The sequence below is a fragment of the Sceloporus undulatus genome, chromosome 4, assembly GCF_019175285.1.
Source record: "Sceloporus undulatus isolate JIND9_A2432 ecotype Alabama chromosome 4, SceUnd_v1.1, whole genome shotgun sequence".
In the NCBI taxonomy this organism is placed as follows: domain Eukaryota; kingdom Metazoa; phylum Chordata; class Lepidosauria; order Squamata; family Phrynosomatidae; genus Sceloporus; species Sceloporus undulatus.
In genome coordinates, this window is record NC_056525.1 from 72,808,422 (window position 1) to 72,821,186 (window position 12,765).

Consider the following 12,765-nt stretch of genomic DNA (forward strand, 5'->3'; position numbering starts at 1 on the left):
AAAAAGGATGTGGAGAAAATGGTGAAGGGTCTGGAAACCATGCCCTATGAGGAACGACTGAGGGAGCTGGGGATGTTTAGCCTGGAGAAGAGAAGGTTAAGAGGTGATGTGATAGCCCTGTTTAAATATTTGAAAGGATGTTATATTGAGGAGGGAGTAAGCTTGTTTTCTGCTGCTCCAGAGAACAGAACCCGGAACAATGGATGCAAGCTACAGGTAAAGAGATTCCACCTCAACATTAGGAGGGACTTCCTGACAGTAAGGGCTGTTTGACAGTGGAACACACTTCTCCCTCGGAGTGTAGTGGAGTCTCCTTCCTTAGAGGTCTTTAAGCAGAGGCTGGATGGCCATCTGTCAGGGATGCTTTGATTGAGAGTTCCTGCATGGCAGAATGGGGTTGGGCTGGATGGCCCTTGTGGTCTCTTCCAACTCTACGATTCTATGATTCTAAGTGTAGACAAATGGAGCACTAAAGTTAGAGTCGTCCATGCCATTGTATTCCCTATCACCAGTGTGTGGATGATGTGAGAGCTGGACAGAGAGGAAAGCGGATAAGAAGGAAATCAGCTCATTTGAGATGTGGTGCTGGAGAGGAGTGCTGAATACTGTGGACAGACAAAAAGACAAACAAATGGGTCCATAAAAAGATCAAGCCTTGACTGTCCCTGGAAGCTGAGGTGGTTAAGCTGAGGCTGTTGTACTTTGGCCACATCATGAGAATGCATCTCTGGCAGGGTCAGAGAGGAGGCAGAGGAGGTGTTGTTTTCCTTTCCTGCCAGGGGCTCTGCCTTGGTTGGGATCTAGAGAGCCAGAGCTCTTAACCTCCTGGCACCTTTATGTGGGTTTCCATGCCTGATGAAACTGGAAGGAAACTAGGAATAGGGAGGGCAGCCGTGAAAGGGCTAGACAACATCCTAAAGTGTAAAGATACACAAATGAGTACTAACGTTAGAATTATCCAAGCCTCTGTATTCCCCATCATCATGTACAGGGCAGTGAAGAAAGGTGACAGGAAATAAACTCATTTGAGATGTGGTGCTGGAGGAGAGTGCTGAGAATATCACAGACATCCAAAAAGACAAACAAATGGGTCCTTAAACAGATCAAGCCTGGACTCTCCCTGGAAGCCAAGACGATGAAACTGAGGCTGTTGTACTTTGGATGCATCATGAGAAGGCACGACTCATAGGAAAAAACAATAATGCTAGGAAAGGTGAAGGGAAGCAGAAAGAGAGGAAGGCCGCATGCTAGATGGATGGACTCTATTAAAGAAGTCACAGGCATGGGCTTGCAGGAATTAAGCATAGCAGTGGAGGATAGGGTGTATTGGAGATGTCTCATCCATAGACTCAGCATGGGTCGAGTCGAGATCGACTGGAGGACAGTTAACAACAACAAAAGGGGTCAGAGAGGGGGGAGAGGAAGCACTCTTTTCCTCTCCTGCCAGGTGTGGTGAGCATGCCCTGCCTTGGTTGGGATCCAGAGAGCCTGAGCTCACCTACTGGATGTTTATGTGGGTTACCATGCCTGATGAAATCAGAAGGAGACTAGGAATTGGGAGGGCAGCTATGAAAGAACTAGAAAAGACCCTAAAGATACACAACTGAGTACTAAAGTCAGAAATGTCCAAGCCATTATATTCCTCATCACTATGTATGGATGTGAGAGCTGGACAGTGAGGAAAGTGGGTAAGAGGAAAATAAGATATAGGATATAAGAATATAAGACTAGGAATGGGGAGGGCTGCCATGAAAGAACTAGACAAGATCCTAAAGTGTAAAGATATACAGCTGAGCACTACAGTTAGAATTGTCCATACCATTGAATTCACCATCCCCATGTATGGATGGGAGAGCTGGACAGTGAAGAAAGCAGGTAAGAGGAAAATAAACTCATTTGAGATGTGCTGGAGAAGTGTCTTGAGGATACTATGGACAGTCAGAAAGACAAACAGATGAGTCCTTGAACAGATCAAGCTTGATGTCTCCTTGGAAGCCAAGATGATTCCATTGAGGCTGTCATACTTTGGCCACTTCATGAGAAGGCATGAATCATTAGACAAGACAATTGTGCTAGAAAATGTGGAGGAATGCAGAAAGAGAAGAAGATTGCATGCTAGATGGATGGACTCTGTAAAGGAGGTTGTTGTGGTGGTGGTGGTGTAACTCCAAGTAGTTTCTGACTTACAATTACCCTATTGTAGGGTTTTCATGATAAGTTTAGTCAGATTGGTTTTGCCATTGCCATCCTCTGAGACTGAGAAAGTGTGTCTTGTTCAAGATCACCCAGTGGATTTTTATGCTTGAGTGGGGAATCGAACCCTGGTCTCCAGACTCATAGTCAAACACTCAAACTACTACACTATGCTGGCTGCTATTAAGAAGGAATTAATGGGCATGAATTTACAGGATCTAGGCAGAGCAGTAGAAGACAGGGAGTCCAGAGGATCCACTCAAAAGTGCTCATCATCAACAACAATATGCCTGGGTTTGGAGAGCCACCATGGTGTAGTGGTTTGAGTGTTGGAGTAGGATTCTGGAGAACAGGGTTCAATTCTCAGCTCAGCCACAAAACCCAGTGAGTGACCTTGAGCAAGTCATATGCTCTCAGCCTCAGGGGAAGGCAATGATGAACTTCCTCTAAACAAATCTTGCCAAGAAAACCCTATTTGGATGACCATAAGTTGAAAATGACTTGCACACAACATGGTGTGACTCTATAGACCAGGGTTCAAATCCTGCCTCACCTATGTAAACCCACTGGGTGACCTTGGGCAAGTCACACACTCTCAGCCTCAGAGTATGGCAATGGCAAACCTCTGGTGAAACTTGCAAAGAAAGCCCCTTAAGGTCTCCATAAGTTGGAAATAATTTGAAGGCACAGAACAAGAAGAGGAGGTTGCCTTGTATCCACCTCTTTCCCAGGCAGTTCTTCTTGGGTTCCAAAGCAAGCTGCCGCTCCATCTTGATTTTCCCTCCAGCATATGAGAACTGCCCTTGGCATGTTATTCATTTCTGACTTTGTTTTGGCTATTTCAGTTGTCTTTCTATGGTTCCTGCAAATGAGGAGGCTACTTGACTTTGGAGAACATCTGTCTTGGACCTTTTGTGAGGACTTGGGAGCCTTCTTACCCTCCCTCCAGGGAGAATGTCATGTTAGGCTTGGCTGAGGAATGACAGCTGCTGGTTTGGGTTGATGTTTGCAGAAGCCACATACTGTACTGCCCTGGTAGCCTATCCAACCACTGTGTTCACCCCATAGCTTGCTGTAGTTGGAGATCTGCTTCTCTTACTGTCAGCTTTGCCCTTCAGCTTTTTTTTCCTGGCATCCTTCTCTAGTTTGGGGGAAGCAGAGTGGGCTTTAGTAACTTACATGGAAGGTGAACTGTTTTGTTTTGGGAAGAACCACACATGTTTCTCTTTGAGTTGTTTCATTCTTCTGACATGAGGTATAATCTTCTGTATCCCTTTTATGCTCACATAAGTGTACTCTAGTTCACGAGAACAGTTTTAAAGGCATTGCAGTGCTGAATGGGCTGGGTCTCTGGGTTTTTTTGCCCCCTAATACATTGATGTGGGCATGAACTGCTATTAACACGTGAAATGTCCCTGTGAATACTGCTGTTGTGAGTACTTGTCCTTTGTTGGGCTTTGTTTGTAATTCTACAGTTTGATGAATCATGTTTTCAGAGCCAAATGTATCTATAGCAGGAAACCTCTGGTCTACACTTGCAATTTTGTATTCTCATACCAGCCCTATGAAATGGGATGGATTTGATCATTAGATTTAGTGAAGAGATACCAGTGTAAACATTGCACCATGACTGGTTCAAAGCAAAAGTGAAATTCAGTAAAGCCTGTAAACAGATTTAGAAAAAGAGTTATATGATCTTCAAATTATATCTTTTGAAGATCATTTATTTGTCCTGCTCATCAGCTCTTACATGATGAAGTATGTGCCAAAGAGAAATTGTGAGGAATCTGTTATAGTATGTATATAGAAGGGTAAGTATATATCTCCCTACTATCCATTACTTTCCACATCTTCCCCAGCCCAAGGGATATGAATACTGAAACACAACAATTAGAAAGGAGGGACCATAGCTCAGTGATTGAGCACTTGCCTTGGAAACATAAGGTTTCGCCTTGAATCCCTGGCCTCTCCAGCTAAAAGATTCGTGTAGGGCGTCATAGATCAGACTTCTGCCTGACACACTGTTGACCCAATGCTCATCAAAGTACTGTATTATGTCAGTCTTTTGAGATATAAAGCAAAATCTGGTATAGTATTTACTCTTTTCCCCAAATGCTATGAACATTCCATGCTTTTGGTCTGGGTTGATTGATTGCCACCACTTAACTGAAGAGGAACCTGGATGGACATGCAATGCTTCCACAGTTCACTAGCAGGCTTTTGGATATGTTTCTCTGTGACAAGTATATTGAATGTTTATAATACTTTTCAAAGTATTTCAAAACTGTCCTCTAAGGCAAGCATATATTATTCCCATTCTGCAATTGGGATATTGAACCACAGAAGAAGCTTTTTAAAGGCTGGCTGGTGAATTCATGGCTTAAGAGAGATTGAATGAGGGACTCTTCTGATCAAAGCATACATTCACACTACTAGACCAGGTCTTTAGCTATATCTGAAATCTAAAGAGATCCTCATAATCTTCCCTAGACTATGATGGGCTGTATAATGACTATTAACAGAGAAGGAGGAGGGATGTGAACTGTGCATACTGGTGGAGAGAAACACATGTTGGGTAATAGGTGATTTAGTAATAACTTGAAATCTCATCTCTTTAATGTCCCATGTTTTTACTACTGCTTGCTACCATACAGCCAGAAAGGCATAAGGTCCTGCCTCTTTGTCAGAGTTAAATTCTATACTTATAGGTTAAAAAGGAAAAGCCTAGTGGCAATACTGAGATTTTCTTCAAGAATATTACTTTGATAGGCCTGTATGTATTCTGTAATTCTGCTCAAGTTGCAGGTAAATAACAACTAAAAGAAGGCATTGTTTCTGTGTAGAAGTCACCATGAGAATATAGTCATCTGGGATGAAATTTATGAAGTCAAGAGGCTAAGTTTCCCCGTGTCAGAGAACTGGGTTTCAGTACTCTGTGTAGTTTTTTGCCCTTTCCCATTTATAGGTGAAACAAAATCTTTCATGCAAGTTGCATTCTAGGGACATTTTTATTTAAATTAGTCCTGAATACTGAAAAGATCAGCCTTGAACAATTTACTGTTCTCTCTTCTCCCATTAATGGGCTTCCTCACAGGAATTATGTTGTTCATTCTCCTTTCTAGCAAAATTCAAATACTAGCTTCTCAGTAAGGCACACCCTGTAATTGTACTTGCAGTGCTTCCTTGGGAGAGCAAACTCCTTGTTCAAGCCTGGAGACTTTGATGCTAAAAACTCTCATTTTCACAATGCATATAAATTAAGAATTAGTGCTTTTTGCAAAGTTATGTTGGAGTGCTGACTTCTGTAGCCTAATGTGCTACTGGGTAATGCTGCTTTATTATTTCCAATGGAGGAAACACACAGGCAGCTTCTTTGTGCTCGCCAACAATAGAGGAAATGTTGACATCAGGAAAGGTCAGCATGCCGCAGGTAGTGATTAGCTCAGCAAGTGCTGGGGGAAGTTGGTGTGTGGATGTTAGAGCCATCAGGGGTATGCCAGAATGGCTCCCATATTGGCTTGGATGAGCAGCAGTAGATTCTCAGAGATGCTTGTGCTCCACATTCCCTTCCTCATCTGTCTCAGCCCATCTTCACTTTGTGGCCTCACGCTGCCTGTATCAAGCATTCCCGTAAGATACAGTGTAGTGTTATAAGGGTGGAGTTTGGATGGCTGAGAGAGGTTTGTTGCTCCATGCTGCAAGAGATTGTTCCATAATTTGACATCCAGTTCATGTTGCAAGAAGCAGTAGCAGCAGACTGGGGTCCAGATTCTGCTGAACCTCTATCAAATCTGCTTCTTCAGCCAGGTGCTTTTTTGCTGTCGGTTGATGAAAGGGATACTCTACCAGAGCTGATTCAGATACTCTATTGTTCCTTATGCACATTGTGAGTATCCTTGTTGTACTGTCTACTCTGGACTTGGGCTTTTGCCTCCTCATAAAAGATGTCACAGAATCAGAATTTGATCTAACTACAGTAGTGAGATCATGCTCAGACTTACCTGTGAAATGACTGAATAGGAGCAAGCTGTCCAGCCTTTGATGGGCCTAAATAACCTAAAGGCATCAGATCCTGACTGATCCTGGAAGCTAAGCAGGATCAGCCCTTGGATGGAAGAATGCCAATGAATGCCAGTTATTGCAGGTTATATTTTAGAGCAGTGATCCCCAAACTGTGCTCTTTAAGGGATTTTGGACTTCAGCTCCTTCTGGGAGCTGAAGTCCAAAATCTCTTAAATGACACAGTTAGGGGACCACTGCTTTAGAGAAAGGAACTGGCAAAACCTTCTTTGCATAAGAAAAACCTATGAAATTCATGAAGCCCCAGCAAGTTGAAGGCATGCTCACACACACACACACACACACACACACAAGCAGTCTTTGAACTATCCCCCAGAACTTGGTTTGTTGCTATCACTGTACCAGCTATTTAGCTTCAAGTAGTGAAGTGTGCTTGCAGGTAGGAATTGAAATTAGAGCAGACCACACACTAATTACATCCAAGCAAGATTGCTGCAATGTGCTCCACTTGGTGCTTCCATTAAATACCGTTTGGAAACTTCAGAAGATGGCTGCCTGATTTCTAGGAGGATACATGCATGCAGATTTTTCAGGATACAGCTTGTCTGGTTCCTGTACTGCTGGTTCTGATTCTAATTTAAAGTGCTGGTTTTTACTAAACCCCAAACCTTCTGGGATTTCAAAGATTATTTAAGGATCACCTTCACCAGTACTAGCCTGCCCACACTCTGGGAACACTCACTGAGGCTTTTCACATTTGCCCAATTTTGATAGACTGGACCAAGAGACAAGGCTTTTCCACTGGTGGTACCACACTTGGTGAAACTTATTACTAGCTGGGGAACATCAAATCCCATCTTTGCAGTACTGTAGTTTAAAAGAGCTGTAAAGATACATCTGTTCTCAGTTCTTTCTCTGGTAGCTTTTATGAGACTGCTTGAAGGAAAATCGTTTCGATGTGGGATTCGTTTTAAAGTCTGTATTTAGTTTTAATCCTCTTGCTTAATATTAATCTTTTATCAAATTGTTAATTAGCCATGAGTTGTATACATTTGTAATATATGCAAGACTTTGCTGTTTTTGTTTACTTGTTTGTTTTAAATTTCTGGAAACCAGAAGTCCCAGTGGTCTGGAGGAGGGCAAACATTGTCCCCATTTTCAAAAAGAGGATTCAATTACCGGCTGGTTAACGTGACATCAATACCAGGAAAGATTCTAGAGCAGATCATTAAACAGACAGTCTTTAAGTATTTAGAAAGAAATGTCATAATCACAAAAAGTCAACAAATCATGCCAGATTAATTTTATCTCTTTTTGTGTGGTAAAATTACCATCTTGGTAGATGAGGGGAATGCTGTAGCATATCTTGATTTCATTAAGGGCTTTGATAAAGTCTCCAATGATATTCTCCCCTCTCCCCCCCCAAAAAAACCTAGTAAAATGTGGGCTAGACAATTCTATTGTTAGGTGGATTTGTACTTGGTTAACTGACCAAACCCAAAGGGTGCTCAGCAATTGCTCTTCTTCATCTTGAAGAGAAGTGACCAGTGAGGTGCCAGGGTTCTGTTCTGGGTCCAACAGTGTGATGCGGTAGGGAAAAAAGCCAATGCGATTCTAGGCTGCATCAATGGAAGCAAATGAAATGTACTGTTTCTGCTTTGGTGTGACCTCATCTGGAACACTGTGTCCAGTACTGGGCACCATAATTCAGGAACGATGTTGACAAGCTGGAGCATGTCCAGAAGAGGATGACCAAAATGTTGAAAAGTCTGGAGACCATGCTCTATGAGGAGTTACAGGGGTCCAAAGCACACTGCAGAAATAATCCAGTTTGAGACCACTTTAACTGCCCTGGCTCAGTGCTAGGGAATCCTGGAAATTGCAGTTTATTGTGGCATCAGAGCTCTCTGAAAGAGAAGGCTAAATGTCTCACAAAACTACAGTTCTCAGAATTCCCTAGCATTGAGCCAGCACATTTAAAGCAGTCTCAAATTGGATTATTTCTGCAATGTGTTTTGGACCTTAGGGAGCTGAGCTGTTTAGCCTGGAGAAGAGAAGGTTAAGATATGATCACCCTCTTTAAATATTTGAAGGGATGTCATACCTGGAGCAAGTTGCTGCTCCAGAGAACAGGATCCAGAATAATGGATGCAAGGTGCAGGGAAAGAGATTCAACCTAAAAATTAGGAGGAGCTTCCTGACAGTGAGAGCTATTTGACAGTGGAATACATTCCCTCAGAGAGTGGTGGAGTCTCCTCCTTTGGAGGTCTTTAAGCAGAGGCTGGATGGCCATCTGTTGGGGGTGCTTTGATTGTGTGTTCCTGCATGGCAAGAGTTGGACTGGATGGCCCTTGGGGTCTCTTCCAATTCTATGATTCTATTCTTTGACCTCAGTGAGCAGGTGAACTGGGCCTTTCAGTGTCATCCCAGAAAGCTGACGTTCTGTGGAGGCATGTAGGATGGAAGAAAAGTCTTGGTTTTAAAATTTTGTATAGTTTTGAATCTTTTGATAATCCAAGGCCACTTAGCAAATCATGTATTCCCCCCCCCCTGTATTTCATATAGGCTCAGGTTAATCAGGCTCAGGCTCAGGTTAACCATAGAAAGGAAGCTGCCCAGTAGGTGCAGTATTACTGTTAGTGTATCTCAAGAAAGTATTAGCATATATCTATTTTATATACAGTCGGCCCTTCTTATACAGTATACAGATTTCTTATACACAGAATCAAGCAATTTTAAATATCAAATTTTGATTTTCCATTTTTTATAAGGGGCACCATTTTGCTATGTCATTATATTTAATTAGACTTGAGCATATGCGGATATTGTTATCCATGGGGGATCTTGGAACCAAACCCCAGCGTATAACAAGGGTCCACTGTACATATTTTTAAAAATTATATAGATGCAGCAGGCTAAATAGGCAGTGCCAATAGCCAATTTAACCAGCACAGTATTCAGAGGACAAAATTTGAGTGCAGTAAGGTGTTTCTTCTAACAATGGCCTGGTACAGATGGGCCCTTTGCTGCGCTCCCATGACATACTAGGATTGCTCGTGGGCGGGGCATGCACATGCCCCACAACCGTAGCACGTTGTGGGTGCGCCGCAGCTGCATGACACCATCCAAATGGTGCGCACAGCGATCACATGCCAGCAGCGCAGTGTCCAAATGGCGCTGCAACGCTGGTACATCATCACACTGGTACTTTGGTGCGGTGCAAGTGTGCTGAAAAAAAGGAGCCGCTCCTGCGTGCTCCTTTCTTGCTGCACAGCAGCGCCACACAGTTTGATTGCTACTGTACCATGCCAACATCTCGCATCTTATGTGCTATGACTTTACCTCATGTCCTAGTTCTGGCACCCTGCTAAGAGCAATCTCTTGATCAGTCCTGTCAAGCAGGCAAGCTACTACTGCAAAAATGAGCTGTTCTGTTGAGCTACATTTTCTGCAGTTTACTAATGCAGGATGAGGAGCCTGTAGCCTACAAAAATTGTTGGAGTGTAACTTCCATTCTTCCATCATTGCATATCTTGGCTAGAGTTGTTGGAAGATCACAACTGTCATTGATGTTGAACTAATGGCTTTTAACTTGATAGGTACAGAAATTCTGATGGCAAAATTTTCCATGTCATGGAAATGAAGTGATGGGGAAAGCTTCATTTGATGAATATCCATTAGTCACATTTCTGTTAAATGATTGCTTTTTGAAGCAAAATTGGAAACGCTACATATTACTTGATTGGTATAGTAATTCATGATCTTTGTGTCAATGTTCCGACAGTATGTAGTGATTCGAAAAGTCTGGTGCGAAACTGAATAAGCGCAGCTTTACTTTTGTACCATTCCTTTTGAATCACCCTGTACTTTAAGAACAGTAGTGGAGGCCATTTGGTGACTTATATGGAGTCGTCTTCTCCCTGGCCCCCAATACCCATGTTCTTATCACAGTTAAGGCAGCTACTTCTCCTGTAAAAGGACAATAGATCAGCACTTCTACAAAATCCCAAAGCAATGTGTATATGGTATGATGCTCATAGACTGGGATTGATATTACTGTAATTATTTTAAAATTAATAATTCATTTTTTGAAATTTGAAATTTTAATTTTTTTAAAAAAGCTGGGGCTTCTTCTTTCTCCTTTCACTGAGCCTCACCCCACTCATACCATCTCTTCAGCATTTTAATGGAACATAGGTGACTGCCACAGCCTGTTTCTGCCAAAAGGGAGATGTTTGAGGAGCAGTGGTGTGTCACCCCCTCTTGGGGTGTTACCTGGTGCGGCCCACATCCCCACACCTCCCTAGTGATGCTACTGCTTTGCTGCATAGCCCTGACTCACACAGTCCTCTTGGTTAAGTGGACAAATGATCTCTCACACCCATGCATGCGTTCCTATTCTTATACAGGTAGATTTGGTAGGACTGAATGTAGGCTGAAGTCAGCAATATTGTGCTGAAAGACTGGAGCATGTACTTTCCTGTTTGTGCCTTTTTGTATATTTCTGTCCAGAGACCTGAATACAGGTGTTGTATGCTATTTAGATTTTGACGCTGACTCCAGTTTCATTTTCTCCCCACCACCACTTTAAGGATTTTGCATGTGTCCTCATAGTCAATTCCTCTATTGTTTTGTTCCTTTTAATATTCCCTCAAAGGTTATTTCCTTTTTCTTTGAGGGCATATGTATGCATCAATATGTGTCTGTAACTGAGGACAGGGCCAGATCATCTAAGAACTGGCACCAAGGCTCTTGCCCTGCACAAAGAGGTTTGGTTTCTATCACTTCTAATTTGAGGTGGTGAGCTGCTAGGCTGGGTGATGCGACAGCTGAGGCAGCTGTCTTCCAGCTAAGATATTGGCGAATAGAAATACAAGTGAATTTGCCTCTTTAAAAACAACGTAGTCTTCTGAACAGTTTCTTCCTTGTAGACAACTGGGAGTAGGTTTCCTGCCTCATTTTCTAGTAGTTTTCAAAGACATAGGCATATTAGTCTGTGTCATTATAAAAAAGAAAAGCTTGCTCTTTGTGTGTGTGTGAGAGAGGGGAAGGGGAGAAAGGAAAGACCTTTAGGCACCTTTAAGACTAAATTGCGAGAGCTTTCATGGATTTCAGGCCACTCCTTCTGATGTATTGAGGGAATACAAATCCTCAAAAAGGCTCATGCTAAAACAAATCAGTCTTGAATATACTACTGGATTCCTTCCCCTCTTTCCTTTACCAGTAAGGGCATTGTCTTTGAAACAAAAATCTATTTTCTTTGAACAGCACAGGTGGCCACTAGTGCAAATCATTGCTGTTTTGTCTTTTCAGCTTGTGGCTCGGTTGTTGTCTCAGGCATGATTTTATGAACCTCAGGACCAGCATGTAGCCTTTCTATTAGCACAAAGTCAACCCTGCAAATAGCAATTCAGAACAACAAGGAGGTGGGACCAGGAACATATCTCTCTAAAGACGTCTGTGACTCTAGCAGTACTTGAGCACATTTAGGGATGTGAAAAGCTGTCTCTCTCAATTTGGTCTCTCCAAATTCCACTTATATTTTTGCTCCATCCTTTATTCATTTCAGGTTGTGTGACCTTTTCTTACATCAAAATTTGTATACATTTTCTGTAGATATTTTCCCATAATTTAGATATTTATGGTTTTTATCACTGACTGAACTTTAGTCACTAACATATCCAGTTATACAGGTATACATCTTTAGCTGTTCAGATCTTTAAAATTTACACATGTTTTTGTTTTTATTTTATTTGTCTACAAATTTCACAGACATGTATGTTTCTGAGGCGAGATGAATTTCCTTATATCAGTCAAGAATCTAGATTCCAACAAAATTATTTTCCACCCCTGGTATTGTACTGTAAAAGCTACAGTATGCAATTCTCCAAGGCTGTGACCTTGCTGGACTTCTGTAGGGGTAGGATGCTGGTATATCTGCTGTAGGTAGGGATGCCATAACCCTGCTGTGCCCGTGCTTGGAACGGTTTTTGCAGTTTGGCACGGTCACAGTCCGGTTCACTGTAAATCCTGGGTTTGGGCCCGGCCGGCAGCCATCGTGCCTAAAGGGAACACTTGTCCCCTTGAGGCTGGCCGGCCAATGGCACAGCAGCTGGAGCAGAGCTGTTTCCAGCCCCACTCTGCCATTGGCCAGCCTCAAGGAGGAGGTAGACCCTTGGAGGAGGAGGAGTGAGACTCTGGGCCAGCCAGGGGGAGGGAAAAGCGCCCTTCCTTAGTGCATGGTGAGGAGGAGGAGGAGGGGGAAACAGGAGGAGGAGGAGGAGGGGGAAACAGGAGGAGGAGGAAGAGGAGGTGGGTGCCCATTTTCAAAGGTTCCCCCCCCCAAAGAGCACTTTCTGTGTACAGTAGAGTTTCGGTGAAGAAACATGGGATGTCGGATTGGGGACAAAAGTCCCTCGCCTTGCCCCCCCTTCCCTCCTTCCCTCCCTAGTTCCCTACTTACCTTCCCTGCTTCGGTCAGGCTTCTCCCTTTGTCCTGAGGAAAATGAAGCCTCTGAGGAGAGGCCTGGGGCTGTCCTCCGCAGCCACCAA

At 43.1% G+C, this 12,765-nt stretch overlaps 1 protein-coding gene across 4 annotated transcripts in view; it reads left to right on the forward strand.

The window, feature by feature from the left end:
* The window catches only part of IPO13 (importin 13), a 60,461-nt gene that overhangs the window by 1,251 nt on the left and 46,445 nt on the right, over positions 1–12,765 (forward strand). The window lies entirely within an intron of this gene.